The following is a 12,820-nucleotide window of genomic DNA, read 5'->3' as shown; positions in this document are numbered from 1 at the left end:
CTGAAAATTTTTTAATACCTAATTCAATCAATTGTCTTATATTCATGGACTCTTCTGCTAAGTGAAATGAGGCAGCCTGCACAGGTGTTCAACTCTGTGCCCCTGACACGGTTGTTTACAAGTATTTTTTTTTTTTTTTTTTTTTTTTGAGGCAGAGTTTCACTCTTGTTGCCCAGGCTGGAGTGCAATGTCACAATCTCGGCTTGCCACAACCTCCGCCTCCTTCAAGTGATTCTCCTTCCTCAGCCTCCTGAGTAGCTGGAATTACAGGCATGCGTCACCACACCTGACTAATTTTGTAGTTTTGGTAGAGACGGGCTTTCTCCATGTTGGTCAGGCTGGTCTCGAACTCCCAACCTCAGGTGATCAGGTGATCCACCTGCCTCGGCCTCCCAAAGTGCTAGGATACAGGCATGAGCCACCGTGCCTGGCCTACTTTACAAGTATTAACTCCTCTTACTATTACAGTATGAGACCAGGGCTACAATGATTATCCTCATTCCACATATGAGGAAACTAAGATCCAGAGAGGCTAAGTAACTTGCTCAGGATTGCACAGCTAATAAGAGGTGGTGCCAGGGTTTGAGTCCAGCTCTGCCTGAATCTGATGTCCTACACTCTTGGATGGTGGGCAAAGTCAGAAAATAGACAAACATGTAAAGTGATGACCCTGGACTTCCAGCTGCTGCTGCCAGGCAGGCCGGTAACTTCAAGGGTGTTGCCGGCACAAAGTTCTCCTGGATGCACACAGGCTGTGAAGAGAACAAGATTTCAGCAGTTGAGACATACACCCTGGTGGCTCACATGCACTAACGACACCCAAAGTGGGTACCATGTACATGCCAGCCAGAGGACAGCCTGATGCCAGCCTCACTCTGGTCTTCCTCATTCGTGTCATCATACCACCTGCGGAGACAGCCCTCCCTTTTTTTTGAGTGGGGACAGAATTTTGCTCTTGTCGCCCAGGCTAGAGTGCAATGGTATGGTTGGTCTCAGCTCACTGCAACCTCCACCTCCCACGTTCAAGTGATTCTCCTGCCTCAGCCTCCTGAATAGGTGGCATTACAGGTGCGTACCGCCACGCCTGGCTTATTTTTGTATTTTCAGTAGAGATGGGGTTTCACCATGTTGGCCAGGCTGGTCTCAAACTCCTGACCTCAGGTGATCCCTCCACCTCAGCCTCCCAAAGTGCTGGGATTACAGGCGTGAGCCACCACAGCTGGCCTGAGATAGCCCCTTCTTAAAGGGTTGTTACTTTCCCTTTGAGATTATACTCTGCAGCCATGTCGGTCCTTGGGAGTTCTGCAGTTGCTCAGTTCTCTAGAAATAGCCTACCTGGTGAAGGATACGTGGGAATTGGAGCCAAAACCAGCTTGCTCTGAATCCTGGCATTGCTGCTTACGGTTGTGTGGCCCTGAGAGCTTCTCTGAGCCTCTCTTTCCTTGGATGTGCAATAAGAACTGGGGATAAGGGATGCGACAGAGTGGCAGAGTCACCACTCAATACATGCATCTAAAACGCTGCAAAAACATCCAGCGGGAAAGCCTCATTTTTGGATTTGAGAATTTCCTCTGTAAATTGCTTTAAATATTTCCCCAGCCTTCCCCTTCTTTGTGGATCGTTCTTTATTTGTACAACCCAATCCTTTTCTACACAAAGCAGGTGGGTTAACTTGCTGGTGTGGGACCACTTTTGCCAAAAGAGGGGCTTCTTACTAGCTGATGACAGCCCTGGCAGTTCTTTTTTTTTTTTTTTTTTTTTTTCCCTGCGACAAAGTCTTGCTCTGTTGCCGCCCAGGCTGGAGTGCAGTGGCATAATCTCAGGTCACTGCAACCTCCGCCTCCTGGGTTCAAGCAATTCTCCTGCCTCAGCCTCCTGAGTAGCTGGGATTATAGGTGCCCACCTCCATACCTGGCAATTTTGGTATTTTTAGTAGAGACGGAGTTTCACCAAGTTGGCCAGGCTGGTCTCGAACTCCTGACTTCAGGTGATCCACCCACCTCCGCCTCCCAAAGTGCTGGGATTAAAGGCATGAGCCACCATGCCCGGCTAACTGCCAAGTTTTAATGGAAAACACAGAAGACAACTTGGGACTGAGAGGCCCAAAGTCTTTGGAATGAAACTTGCAAGAGCAAAGAGAGGAAGTGAGAGCCTTTAAAGTCCGAGGAGACATGGTATGTTGCAGTGAGTCCAATATTGCCCCCATGTCAAAAAAGGATCAAATGCCTAGTTTGTGTTTTGCTATCATTCTCTTGGTGGAAAAAAAGCAAGTACACATAAATCTTCTGTGACCCAGTCTATTTATCCAAAGAGGTGGAAAGAAGTTTTCTTCTCCTGTGGCAATCAGTAAAAACCAAATTTTAATGGATCCTTGCATAGCATTTGGGTATTTTATCAGGACCATTAATTCAAAGGGAGACTACCCAGCACTAAAAATGGATGAACTATTGATATGGGCAACAACATTATTTTGAGTGAAAAAAAATCCAGACACAAAAGAGCACTTGCTGTGTGATTCCACTTATATAAAATTTTGAAACAGGCAAAATGAATCTATCAGGGTAAAATCAAAACAGTGTCTGCCCATGGTGGAGGACTGACTGGAGAGGAGCATGAAGAACTTGCTGTAAGGATGGAAATATTCTTTATCAGCGTGGTGGTTACATGGTGTATATAATAGTGAAAGTCTATTGGACAGTACTCTTAAAATCTGAGCATCTTGGCCAGGTGCAGTGGCTCATGCCTGTAATCCCAGCACTTTGGGAGGCCAAGGCGGGCGGATTACCTGAGGTCAGGAGTTCTAAACCAGCCTGACCAACATGGAGAAACCCAGTCTCTAGTAAAAATACAAAATTAACCAGGTGTGGCAGTGCATGCCTGTAATCCAAGCTACTCAGGAGGCTGAGGCAGGAGAATCACTTGAACATGGGAGGTGAAGGTTGTGGTGAGCCGAGATCGCTCCGTCGCACTCCAGCTTGGGCAACAAGAGCAAAACTTGGCTTTAAAAAAAAAAAAAAAAATCTGGGCATCTTATTGTGCCAACATTATTCTTTAATTAAAGAAGAATATATTTTAACACTGTGTCCTTTTAGTGGGCATCTGGGGTTTTAAAGGGAAGGGACTGCATACTTTCATGTAAATCCTAAGGTATTCAGAAAAATGGACTGCTCCCTTCACTGCTGCTCCAGTGCTCCTTGGCAAAGGGTCTGAATCTTTATAAGCAGTGCTGTGCTGGTGAGCATTTAACAGCTGGCTCTCTGGTGGGCCGGAGGGCGGGGGGTAGGGCGGGGACATTCTGGCTTATAGCACTTACTAATTCATCTGGTATAAATACACTCACCATGGCTCATTTCAAGCTGCTGATGCAATGTCAATGAGCATGAGCTGGGAAGAGATAGGCACAGCCGAATTTCTCAAGCCAGTATGAGCCAATGCTGGCACATCACTGCAACAACCCTTTATTTTGAAAGTTCGAGGATTCTTGGTGGAGCGGAGAATACATTAAACAGTGTCTGACTCTGAAGCAAATAGCCATTTCCTATTAGCCTGAACGTTAAGGATGAGGTAAAGAAACTGACACTGCCCTTGACTAATAATATGAGGCCAGGCGCGGTGGCTCACGCCTGTAATCACAGCACTTTGGGGGGCTGAGGTGGGCAGATCTCTTGAGGTCTGCAGTTCGAGACCAGCCTGGCCAGCATGGTGGAACCCTGTATTTAATAAAAATACAAAAATTAGCTGGGTGTGATGGTGCATACCTGTAATCCCAGCTACTTGGGAGGCTGAGGCAGGAGAATTGCTTGAGCCTGGGAGATGGAGGTTTCAATGAGCTGAGATCACACCACTGCACTCCAGCCTGGGTGACAGAGCAAGATTCTGTCTCAAAAAAAAAATAAAGAAATAAAGTGATAATATGAAATACTGACCCCACTGTGGGGTCAGCCTTGCAAGGTGTGGCAGTTTGGTTAAAGTTAGCAACTCATTTGCAGCATCAGGATTTTTAAGAAAAAAATATGGGTTATTTCATTTAAAATTCCTGAATCCTCATGTCTCTTGGGGCGAGCAAAGAGGAAAAGCAGGCACCACAGGGTCTGCATCCCCTTTTGGTAACAACAGATTATAACAGGGTAAAACCTGCCCAATGAGAAGAGCGGGTTCTCCACCCATAATATCCATGTCTTAACAACACACCTGCTGCAACCTGATACATTATCTGTGTGATTCTAGTCGTCATCTGAGTTTGTAAATCCTGGCTTAGAGTGTGTCAACTGTGAGAGCTAGTTTGGGATGTGTGTGTGTGAACAGTTAACTTTTGGGTGAGCTGAAGAATACCCATTGTACGCCCACAATTTCTCCAGCTGGAGGAACCAGATTTGGCATCTTGGGATACTCATGGTCACTCTGGGTGCCCAGTGGGACTTGGGACACAAAAGGTTGTCACCATCCAGCCAAGGCATGGCCTGGACCCCTGATTCCCAATCCTGGCTGAGCACTAGAATCACCAAAGGAGTTTGTCTGTTTGTTGTTTTTAACTTGAAATAAGCCCAGTCCTCAGTCCGGAGAGTTGAATAACAATTTCTGGGGATGAGATCTCAAACTAAAATGTTTGAGTAAGACTCTCCAGATGATTCCAGTGTGCTGGAGGGTTGGGACCTACTGTTCCAGACAGAAAACAATGGCTTGCTCAGAGTCGAGGGCTAGAGTAGGCAGGAGGCTGGCTTGCATCTGGCTTGCATCTTGCAACCTGGGAGTGATGTCTCCGAGGTCGGGGGAGTCAGAGATGCATAGAAAACGACACTTTCAAAGAGAGGCCAAGGAAGGCCCTCCCCGCTTTTAGGAAGGCACCATTTAAGATGTCTTTTCCTTCGAATTAAGGGAAGAGTCACATGTAGCATCCAGTTTTAAGTTCATTTCCCTCGCTAGGTTGTAATTCCTACCTCTAATAAAGGGGCAGGGCAGGAAGGGAAGTGTGGCTTGCCATGACTCAAACCCCACTGGGTACCAGGTAGAAGCTGCTTCCTGTCTGGGAGACTTGGGCCTGCAATTTCAGCAGAGGTCAGAGGCAGCATGAGCCTTGGCTCACAGTGAAGTTGGGTGTCCTGGATGCTCCGTCCTGTGAGAGCTCAGAAGAGATGGAAGGCAAGAATTCTCCCACAATTCCTTTGACCAATATTCACCAAGCACCTACCACGTGCCCAGCACTGTTGTAGATGCTAGGGAAAGAGCAGGGAACAAAATAGACAAAAATGCCTGCCCTCATGGAGCTGATATTCTAGTGGGGAGACAGACAACAAATACAATAAATAAATCAGTATCTCAGAAAGTGATACACGAGAAAAATTAAGCAGAGGAGGGACACTGGGAATGGGCAGTGTTGCTGCAGCTCGGGAAACCTCCAGTGAGAAACGGAGGTGAGATGGTGACATTTAAGCAAAGATTTGAAGGTGACCAGAGGGTGAGCCACGCAGATAGCTGGTGGAAGACAGTGTCTTGTTTTGGGGGGTTTTGAGATAAGATCTCACTGTGTTACCGAGGCTAGAGTGCAATGGCATAATTACATAGCTGACTGCAGCCTCAAAGTGATCAAGGGATCTCCTACCTTGCTAAGTAGCTTGGACTACAGGTGCTGACCGCCACACCCAGCTAATTTTTAAATTTTGTGTAAAGATGACTCACTATGTTGCCCAGGCTGGTCTCAAACTCTTGGGTCTCAAGTGATCCTCCTGCCTTGGCCTCTCAAAGTGCTGGAATGATGGGTGTAAGCCACTGCGTCTGGCAGGAAGACAGTTCTAGATAGGAAGAGGGACAAGAGCAAAGGCCATGAGGTGGGAGTCTGGTGGGGTGGAGGCAGAGAAGAAGCCAAGGGCCTGGAGCCCAGCGAAAGGGGAGAGTGGCCCAGATGAGGTCAGGGAGTTGGACTTTGCAAGCCATTGGCTGTGGACGTGGCTATCACACCCAGTGAGACAGAAATCAGACTATCCTGATTCAGACAATCCCTAATGTCCTGTAACCCCAGCAGTTTGGGAGGTGAGGTGCGCAGATCACCTGAGGTCAGGAGTTCGAGACCAGCCTGGCCAGCATGGTGAAACCCTGTCTCTACTAAAAATATAACAATTAGCTGGCTGTGGTGGTGTGCGCCTGTAATCCCAGCTACTCGGGAGGCTGAGGCAGGAGAATTGTTTGAACCTGGGAGGCAGAGGTTACAGTGAGCCGAGATCACGCCACTGCTCTCCAGCCTGGGTGACAGAGTGAGTAGACCAGAAGGGACCCTTGAAAAGAGTGGGGCAACTGAGGCTAGAGTAGGGGCCAACCAGCCAGCTTTCTTCCTGAGTTACCTTGCAGGGGACTGGGAATGTTTCAAGTATTTTTTGTGTGTGCTGTTTTTTTCTTTTGTTCACTAGGAATCAGACTGAGAAGGAATGGGAGCGTGACAGAAGGAAGGGTGGCTCACTCACGTTGGAGCCCTAAGACCAGAACTGGTGGGAAACTGAGGTGCATTTGTCAGGCCAGAGGGCCCAGGTCCTGAGTGGGGGTGGGGAACAGGGCTGGGCTTGGCTCGATGGGAGCTGGTGCAGGGAAAGACCAAAAGCCAAACTCAGGAAAGGCAGGCGATAGAGGAAAGATAAGCTTCCATGACCCCCTCCTACATGCTGGAACGCCCTGCTCCCTGCTCGGAAAAGAGCTGTGGAGGGCCTACTTTGTGGCAGGCGCTGCGCTAACTTCTAGGGACCCAGAGACAAAGGAGCCAAGGTCCTGCCCCTTCGGGACCTTGTGAGGACTGAGGCCTCGGGTGGGATTTGGGTTTCATTTCTCCTTGTTTCCCAAGTTTCCAGCACAGGGGTTATTTGCTGAGAGCAAAGAAGGAAGAAACCTGGTGGGAAGAGGGGCGGGAACTCGGCAGCTCTTTGTGGGAGAAACTGGCTGTCAGTGGTCTTCTGTGTGGTGGTTACATAAGAGCTCCTGGAAGAGGAGCCTGGTAACAAAGAAGGTGCATTCATGCTGGAATGGCAGGCAGAGGATAACTCGTGCTATTGTGTGGAAAGACAGCACAGAGGTAGCGCAGGTGGGGAGTGGGTCATGGGAGAAAGGTCCTCAGTGGGGAGGGCAGCGGGCTGGCTGTGTGGGAACAATTTATTCCCCTTCTCCACTTGGAAACCTGTCAATTCTCTCCAAGCCACTCATTTTTCTTTGTGAGCTGCTGTGAAGAACTCAGCAGTCAGGACCTTGAGAAAGACCCGAGCCTGTCACCGGGTGTGGGGCCCCTGCGAGACGTGACTGCCTGCCGAGTGCCTGCACTCCGGGTGCCTTCCTGAGTACAGCCTGGCACCACTCCTGGGCTCTGGCCTTGCTTTACTGGCTCCCTTCTGGCGCCTCTACTAGGCCCCTCCTCTCCCCCTGAAACACAATCCTTGCCTCTGCCGGCTCCCAGTGTCCTGGGGGCGGGTCTCCTGCCGGCCTGCACATTCACTGTGGTTCAGCCTGCCTGTGATTTTCCTCTTGACTTCCCTCTCTGGGGCCCCCCTGATCTCTGCCTCTGGTGACCTTGAGTCCTTCCTGAATAGCGAGGTGGGTGCCGGGGCCTGGCACAAGCCATGCTCAATCCCTGAGAATGCCAACTTTGAAACTAGATACTTCACACGCTGTAGAAGAAAAAGCTGTTTATGTTCTTCACTGACGTCCCCCATCTGCCACCCACGTCAGGCCTGACACCCATCTGCCACCCACATCAGGCCTGACACCCATCTGCCACCCATGTCAGGCCTGACACCCCTTTGCTGTCAGGGCTGTGCCCTCGGAGAGACCCTCCTGGGCAGTGAGTGGCAAGGATCCTGTATGGAGAGAGGCGGGTTTTGCCTCCCAGTATTCTTCACAGGGCTGAACCAACTCTGAATAGTTACACCCCTCAGGTTGACAATAACATGTAGGAACACCCAGGCCACAGAGGGTCGGGGCATAGAGCAGGCAAAATACAGAGACGTTCCTGGAAAGGTGAAAGCGGGGAAAGCTGGGCGGGCCCTCCGCAGAAGGGGCCAGCACCCTTCCAGAAGAAAGCCTCGGCAAAGGGTGGAATTTCCCGCAGAGGGACACAGTGGAACAATTCTGGGGGAGGGGACTGGTGAGGCGAGTCTCTGAGGGAGCCCAGCTGTGTTCAGCTTCCTCCAAGCCAGGGATCAGAGGCCCTTGGCCCCCACCCCTTCGACTGGTGGTGTGGCTTCTGCCCACCATGTGACTACCCAGACAGCGCCCTCACCAGGGCCTCCCAAAAGCAGGTGTGGGGGTGGGTAGGAGGAGGGGGTAGGCGGAGACCTGGAGGGGCGGCAAAGACTTCGGCAGCCCCTGGCACGGGTTTCAGCTGGCTGCCTGCCTTCTCCCTGGAGCCGCATCATCCCAGCTCACAGGCTCTCTGTCACAGGCCATTAAGCCCTCTGCAGGTGCTGTGTGCCTGGCTGAGGCTGGGGGTGGGACGGCGGGCAATGGGGAGCCTGGGAGCATGCCAGCCTGTCCCCTCGCAGGCCTTGTGTCCCTGAGGATAAATGCTCCACAGCGGAGTCCTCCCTGTCCTCTGAAAAGGCGACACCTCATGAGCCCCTGGAGATTTGCTACACACACACACACACCCTTCGTACACGCAATCCACACATACATACCTGCACATGCACACACACCACAGCCTATACACACACACCAGATACACACGTGTCACATACACACCCCACAAACACACACGGATACACTCAGCATCCTGTTCCTAAGTTGTGACACTTCCTTCCTGGAAGCCTCGAAATGCCCCTTCTGCTGTCCCAAAGTTGCCCTAAGAGTCCACATGGGTGCCCCCAATCTGTGCACAAAGCCACTCTGCACCCAGGGTACAGCTCCCTTGCCAGCCATGGCCCTGCCTGGCCCTTCAGTTCCGGCTTGGGCATCCCTCCCTCACCCTCCCTCCCTCCCACGTTCCCCCATCTGAGCTGCAGGGAAGTGAGCTTTTCCAGCTTCCCTTGGGCTTGAAAGCAGAGAAGAGGAGAGAAAAGCAAGAGGCTTATTCATGCCAAAGACCCCCAGAACCCTGAAATGGAGACATTGCCCCTGCTCAGAGGGAGATGTATGGACTGGATCAGGGGCTCCTCTGCTGAAAATGCTCTACTCACTCCCCTAACCTTATAAGGACCTCAGCTTGGCAGACAAAGCCTACTAGGCCAGACTTCCAGGACCCCTCCAGCCTCAGGTTCCACCGTTTTCCAGGCTCTGGACACCCACATGTTCGAGGCCCTGTGTTCTCCCAGTCTAGCCATGGTCTCTCAAGCCCACATCCTTTTGCACACGCTGTTCCTTCTGCTTTGAATGCCCCTTCCTGTCTTGTCCACCCAGAGTTAACTCATCCTTCATCTTTTTTTTTTTTTTTTTTTTCGAGATAGAGTCTCGCTCTGTTGCCCAGGCTGGAGTGCAGTGGTGTAATCTCAGCTCACTGCAACCTCCACCTCCCGGGTTCAAGCAATTATCCTGCCTCAGCCTCCCCAGTAGCTGGGACTACAGGCACACACCACCACGGTATACTGCCCTGCTAATTTTTGTGTTTTGTGTATTTTTTTTTTTTTTTTAGTAGGAACAGGTTTTCACCATATTGGCCAGGCTGGTCTCTATCTCCGGACCTTGTGATCTGCCCACCTCAGGCTCCCAAACTGCTGAAATTACAGGCGTGATCCACTGCGCCCGCCCATCCTTCATCTTTCATCCTTCAAGGTCACCTTACCACAAAGTTTCTGATGACCCGTCTTTGGATGTTCATGGCTCCCTTGTTCAAAGCTTTCATCACACCCTATTTTAGTGGTTAACAGGCCCACCTTCCTTATTAGAGTCTGAGCTAAATGGCAGGGGACTGTGTTTAATCTGCAACCTCTACCATAGTGACGACACATAGTAGGTGCCCGATAAACACTTGTCTACTGAATGCGCGACTTAATGAACAGGGCAGAAAAGATAAAATTAAACAGAGAGGAACACCAGGTATCTGAGGAAGAAAAGGAATTTACAGCAGTAGGTATCAAGGAAGGCTTCCTGGAGGAAGCGAACAGGCTCTTGACAGACTGAAGACACTCTAGGCCAGGAGTCCCATGGCCTGTTAGGAACTGGACCGTACAGCAGGAGGTGAGTGGTGGGTGAGCATTACCACCTGAGCTCTGCCTCTGTCCCATCAGCAGTGGCATTAGATTCTCATAAGAGCATGAATCCTATTGTGAACTGCGCATGCAAGGGATCTAGGTTGCTCACTCTTTATGAGAATCTAACTAATGCCTGATGATCTGAGTGGAACAGTTTCATCCCAGAACCATCTTCCCCCACCAGCCCCAGAAACCAGTGTCTCATGCCAAATGGTTGGGGCCATTGCTTTAGGCAAAGGGAACTGATGGTGAAGGCAGAGCAGAGCCATAGCAAAGCCTTCTCTCAGGAGTAAGAATGCTGGTAGCCAACAGTCACTGAGTGCCTCCTCAGTACCAGGTCTTACTCAATCTTCCACATATTATTATCCTGTTTAATCTGAATAACAACCACAGGAGGTTGGCAGTATAATTATCCCCATGTCGCAGAAGAGGAAGGTGAAATTCGGTTACTGGTCCAAGGTGTTACAGAGAAGCAATACAGAAGTGACACAATACAGAAGATAGAGGAGCTCAGTTCCCTGCAGCTCAGGCGGTGGAAGGTGGGAGGGAGTGAGGGAGGGTGAAGGAGAGATGTCCAAGTTGGAACTGCAGGGATCCCATACAGAATACAGAATTTGACCTTATACAGTGTGGGAGCTGCATAAAGAGTTAACACTTCTGAGTCTAAAGTCAGCAGGGCAGGCAGTGGGGAGGGGAAGCTGTCAGTGAGGTGAGGGGAGCAAAGAGGATCTGAAAGAGTGAGGAAGAGCTGGGATTCTGGAGAATGGATAGGTGGCCACCTCCAAGCCGTCGACTCTGATGACACAGGTTATCTTTGTCCTGGAGCTAAGCATGCACCTGGCCCAGGAGCTGGACAAGCTGGAAAGGAAGATCGGTGAAGAAGCCACAGAGCCGCATCAACACGCATGAGCTGCAACAGGGCTGGAGCCCTGCACCGACCCAGGAACAAAACGGGCTGCTCTGTCCCCTGCTGCATCCATGGCTAACGGTAGTTCAGACCATGCAGGGAAGGGTATTCGGGGGCTGTGGCTCAGCTTAGCTCAGCCGCAGTACCCGGCAGGCCAGGATCCCAACCCAGACTGGGTGTATGCCGGGAGAAGGTAGCTGAGTGTGTCAACCAGGAGGATCTTGACGGCTGCCCCAGTGAGTTTGGGATGACTTCAGCGCAATAACGGTGCTGCTGGCTTTAGAGAGTTGTGTGTTGAGTTGGAAGCAAATGTAGGACATCTACCTGGTAATGTCCTGAAGGTGTTGGACATATCCACCAGGTGGAAGGACAGGAAAAGGTACCAGTGGGACTTCTCGGAAAAATTCTGAATTGGGTGGGAGGTGTGCGTAAATGAGGAGACCAGAAGGCCCTGGCTGAGCCTCAGGTGATGTCTCCAGGCACAGGCAGAAAGGCTGGCAGACTGTGAGGGGCCCAGGTCGTTGTGGTAGGGGGCAGGGGCAGCAGAGCCTGGATGATGAGGGGAGGTTGTTTTGGGGATGTAGACATGTTGGCCTCTTTTTCCTGGAGGGAAGCACCTGGGATGGTGCCTGTGCCATCTTCAGGGCTAGGGTATGGAGGCCTCTTGAAGACCCACCTACCACCCTCCAGCCCCACAGGAGGGGCAGGTCCCCTTGTTCAGGCCCAGACCCTCCTCTGGATGCTCAAAGCACTGGCAGCTGAGGGGTGAGACAATCCTCTGAGGCTTGTGGTGTGACGTCTGTCCATCCCACGTGCCTTCTGAGGTCCCACTACAGGCGGGACAGGCACTGGGGTTGGGGACCCACCAGGAAGTGCACATGCTCAGGTTCGCCCCCCCCGTGGAGGGAGTGAGCCACCTGTGAGCAGACAGACTGGTGGGAGGCAGAGGAGGAAACCCCAGAGAGGAACACCAGGGAGGGCGGCGCCTCGGGCCAGGGAGGGCATCGGGAAGAAGTGGCATTTAAGGGTGATTCTGACCGAGCCTCTAGAACTACCCACCATCGACAGGAAATCCGGGGTACGGTGCTTCAGTGGGCAAAGCTGGCCACAGAACCTATAGGACCAACAACCCGGTGCCCCCTCCACTATACTGTGTGAGAAAACAGAAGGAACCAGGGGAACCTGTGGATGAAAAGTGAGTTCATCCATCTGACAGCTCAGGGAATATGTGATCCTTACTTGGATTCTGATTTTTTTTTAAATTTAACATTGATGAGGAATTGGCACTTGGAATGTTTTCTGGATATTTAATTATAATGAGGAATTCTTGCTAAATATCTCTTGGGGTATGATAACGGTAATATTATTTCATATGTATATACACATGGATATAGCATGTAAAACTTGTACGTCTATGAAAAACAGTGTTACCTATTATACACATGTACATACGCATATACATTTATGTGTGTGTGTGTTTAGTTATTTAAAGAGTTCTTACCTTTCAGTTACACACTGAAATGTTTATGGGTGACGTCATCTGACATCTGGGATTTTCTTCAAAATGACACAAGAAGGGAGATTCGCTTTGGCTGCAACAGGGACGGGAACAGGGACGGGACTGGCTGTGAGCTGAGAGCTGTATGGTCTGGATTAGGGGTTCATGAGGTGCACTGCACTATTCTATTTTTGCATATGTTCTAAATTCTCCACAATAAAAGGTAAAAAACAAAAATGTCAGCAGGATTAGTGAGAC

The sequence above is a fragment of the Cebus imitator genome, unplaced genomic scaffold (assembly GCF_001604975.1).
Source record: "Cebus imitator isolate Cc_AM_T3 unplaced genomic scaffold, Cebus_imitator-1.0 Scaffold24, whole genome shotgun sequence".
Taxonomy (NCBI): Eukaryota; Metazoa; Chordata; class Mammalia; order Primates; family Cebidae; genus Cebus; species Cebus imitator.
Note: the sequence above shows the minus strand (reverse complement) of the source record.